Raw genomic sequence first — 2,718 nt, 5'->3', positions numbered from 1 at the left:
CAACAGCTTTCCAAACTGAGAATTTGCCAGGATGATTAAAGAATTTTGGGTTACTATGAAATGTAACCCACTTACTGTGACGGACACAACTGAAAAGCACAGGGTCTGGGTCTGGGTCAGGAAGCGCACATTGAATAAACAAGGGCTGGCCAAGAAAGAAATCGATGTGATTCCTGTTCCCAGCAAGTGTCTCCTCCTGGTGCATGAACCCAAGCTAAAAGTGGACTTAACGAAGTACCTGGAGAACCAGGCTTTCTGCTTTGACTTTGTCTTTGATGAAACAGATTCCAATGAAGCTGTCTACAGGTTCACAGGAAGGCCACTGGTACAGACGATTTTTGAAGGGGGAAAAGCAACATGCTTTGCCTATGGACAGACAGGCAGTGGGAAGACACATACAACGGGTGGAGACCTGCCTGGTAAAAGTCAGAATGCATCTAAGGGGATTTATGCAATGGCTTCCCGGGACATCTTCCTCCTAAAGAGTCAGCCTCGATACCGGAACTTAAACCTGGAAGTTTATGTGACATTCTTCGAGATCTACAATGGGAAGGTGTTTGATCTGCTCAACAAAAAGGCCAAGTTACGTGTGCTGGAGAACAGCAAACAGCAGGTGTAGGTTGTAGGAATGCAGGAGTACCTGGTTACCTATACTGATGATGTCATCAAGATGATCTCATGGGCAGCGCCTGCAGGACTTCTGGACAAACATTTGCCAACTCCAATTCCTCCCGCTACCATGCCTGCTTCCAGATTCTTTTTAGAGCTAAAGGGAGATTACATGGCAAATTCTCTTTGGTGGATCTGGCAGGGAATGAACGAGGGGCCGACACATCTAGTGCTGACCAGCAGACTCTCATGGAGGGGGCAGAAATTAACAAGTTGCTCCTGGCTCTGAAGGAGTGCATCTGGGCGCTGAGACGGAACAAGGCTCATACCCCATTCCATAAAAGCAAGCTGACACAGGTGCTGAGGGACTCGTTCATTGGGGAGAACTCGAGGACATGCATGACTGCCATGATCTCACCAGGCATAAGCTCCTGTGCATACACTTTAAACATGCTGAGATATGCAGACAGAGTCAAGGAGCTGAGCCCCCACAGCAGGCCCAATAGAGAGCAGCCAGTTCAGATGGAAACAGAAGAGATGGAAGCCAGTTCTAATGGGATCTCTCTGGCTGGCAATGAAGAAGAGGAGCTGTCTTCCCAGACACCCAGCTTTAATGAAGCCATGACTCAGATCAGGGAGCTGGAAGAGAGGGCCATGGAAGAGCTCAGGGAGATCATACATCAAGGACCAGACTGGCTTGAGCTCTCTGAGATGACAGATCAGCCAGACTATGACTTGGAGACTTTTGTGAACAAGGCAGACTCTGCCCTGACACAGCAGGCTAAGCAGGCTAAGCACTTCTCAGCCCTTCGAGAAGTCATCAAGGTCCTGCACCTGGCCATGCAACTGGAAGAAGAGGCAAGCAAACAAATAAACAGCAAGAAACAGCACCAATGATGACTTCAAATAAAGATCTGTTTGGTATCACACTAGCCTCTTCCCCTCCCCAGAAACTCTGGGCAACTTCTGGCTTTGGTCAGGGACTGAGTTGGACAGGTTCGGTAAATGTCAAGTATGGGGCATCATGCCCAGGAGAGCTGGGTGAGAGATGATGTGCTTTTCCTCAGTTTGGAACAGAAAGAAGAAGCTTTCATGACTGTGCTTCCTCTTCTCCTCCCTGTCGGAGGGGAGTGCTGTTTGGGTAGTTTCCCAGTACCGCATCCACCTGCTGGTAGAGACTGCCAGGTGCAGGTTCTAGAAGAGAAGCAGTGCTTGTCCGCTCCTGCTGCCTCTAGCCTGCAGTATCACCCATGGTCTGAGCACTCTCCTGTTTTCCCTCAGAAAAAAGGTTTTAAGATCTCTTTGCTTTTGTTTTTGAAGCCTAAGAAAATCTCTAGTTCTTGCTTTTTATATATTTATATGTTGTACCTAACAAAAAAGAAAGAAAACAAAAAAAATTAAAAAAATAAAATAATACAATAGAACATCCTTAGCCATCATGGAGATGCAAATAAAAACTACTTTAAGATGATGTTTTCCCCAGTCTGCATGACTAAGGTTAAATGAGAACAAGGAGAACAAAGGCAACGAACATGACTGTGGATATAGGGAAAAGGAATAACCCACATGTTCATAGCCCAAGGGAGTGCAAACTGGTGCAGCCACTATGGAAGCTAGTGCATGTGTTCCAGCTATACCAATCCTACACACACCCAAAGGACTCACATACTGCTACAGAAACATGTGCTCACCTATACACACTGCTCCTCTATCACCCAAGAAATAGAAACAGCCTAGATGGCCAATTGGTTGATGAATAATGAAAATGTGGAACATGTTCACAACAGAGTAGTTTTTCGTCTAGAAAGAAAGAAAGAGAGAGAGAGACAGAGAGAGACAGAGAGAGACAGAGAGAGACAGAGAGAGAGAGAGAGAGAGAGAGAAAGGCCAGGCATGGTGGCATACTTTAATCCCAGAGCACTCAGGGGGCAGAAGCAGGCAGATCTCTATGATAGTTTGAGGCCGATCTGGTCTACAAAGTTGAGTTTCAGGACAGGCAAGGCTGTTACACAGAGAAACTGTCTTGGACAAACAAAATGGAACAAAACAAGACAAGAAAAATAAAAGAGAAAAGAGAGAAAAGGAAAGGAAAGGAAAGGAAAGGAAAGG

General features: G+C 46.1%; 1 protein-coding gene and 1 pseudogene across 5 annotated transcripts in view; one reads left to right on the top strand and one right to left on the bottom strand.

Moving 5' to 3' along the window:
- Positions 1-1,506, top strand: part of LOC114622359 — a 3,384-nt pseudogene extending 1,878 nt beyond the window's left edge.
- The window catches only part of Stau2 (staufen double-stranded RNA binding protein 2), a 254,960-nt gene that overhangs the window by 220,462 nt on the left and 31,780 nt on the right, over positions 1-2,718 (bottom strand). The window lies entirely within an intron of this gene.

This window comes from Grammomys surdaster, unplaced genomic scaffold (assembly GCF_004785775.1).
Source record: "Grammomys surdaster isolate TR1022 unplaced genomic scaffold, NIH_TR_1.0 64, whole genome shotgun sequence".
Classification (NCBI taxonomy): domain Eukaryota; kingdom Metazoa; phylum Chordata; class Mammalia; order Rodentia; family Muridae; genus Grammomys; species Grammomys surdaster.
This window is presented reverse-complemented; position numbering and strand designations above follow the sequence as displayed.